The sequence below is a fragment of the Orycteropus afer genome, unplaced genomic scaffold, assembly GCF_000298275.1.
Source record: "Orycteropus afer afer isolate SDZICR_OR568_19922 unplaced genomic scaffold, OryAfe1.0 scaffold00426, whole genome shotgun sequence".
Lineage (NCBI taxonomy): Eukaryota > Metazoa > Chordata > Mammalia > Tubulidentata > Orycteropodidae > Orycteropus > Orycteropus afer.
This window is the reverse complement of record NW_006922013.1, coordinates 366,421-367,182: the sequence shown is the minus strand read 5'-3', so window position 1 is coordinate 367,182 and position 762 is coordinate 366,421.

Sequence of the window (762 nt, the reverse complement as noted above, 5' to 3'; positions counted from 1 at the left end):
TTCACAGAAGCAAAGCCCAAACCACACCCACTGCCATGGAGTCCATTCCGACTCACAGCGCCCCTAGAGGACAGAGTGGAACTGCCCCACAGGGTTTCCAACCTTGTCAAACCTTTATGGAAGCTGGCTGTGTCATTTTTCTCTCACAGAGCCACTGGATGAGTTTGAACCACTAACCTTTCTGTTACCAGCCAAGCACTCTACCCACCACAGAACCAGGGCTCCTTCCTATAAAGATGACAGCTTAGAAAATCCTCTGGGACAGTCTTCTCTGTCACATGGGTTCACTGGGAGTGACAATGCGCTCAATAACATAGCAGCCACATTCCAACAAAGAGACTCAGCCTCTCATTGCCGTCTGTGGGTCCTATGAGTTATACTTCTTTTCCCAGTGCCTTGACTTACAGACTCAACTCCAAACACATCTGGGATCCCCTCTCTAATGGATCCTTCCTGTGGAAGAACATGGTTGGAAATTGACCTGAGAATGCTTGAGTGGGTTACATACACCCACTGGGTCTTTCTCTTTCAAACCTAGCTTCGACAGCACCTAGCTCTCTCCCAATTTGGTGGTTTTCCTCCACAGCTCACTGCTTCTCGCTTCTCTAGCATTTCTTCAAGCATCACGTTCATCTTTGACCTGGTAATCCCTTGCAAGTTTGCTGTTCTTTTCCTGAGAATGTTTTTTGAGGAGTAACTTCTAAGTGGCATTCTGGTGGCATAGTGACCAAGGCATTTGACTGCTAACCAGAAGGTTGGTGG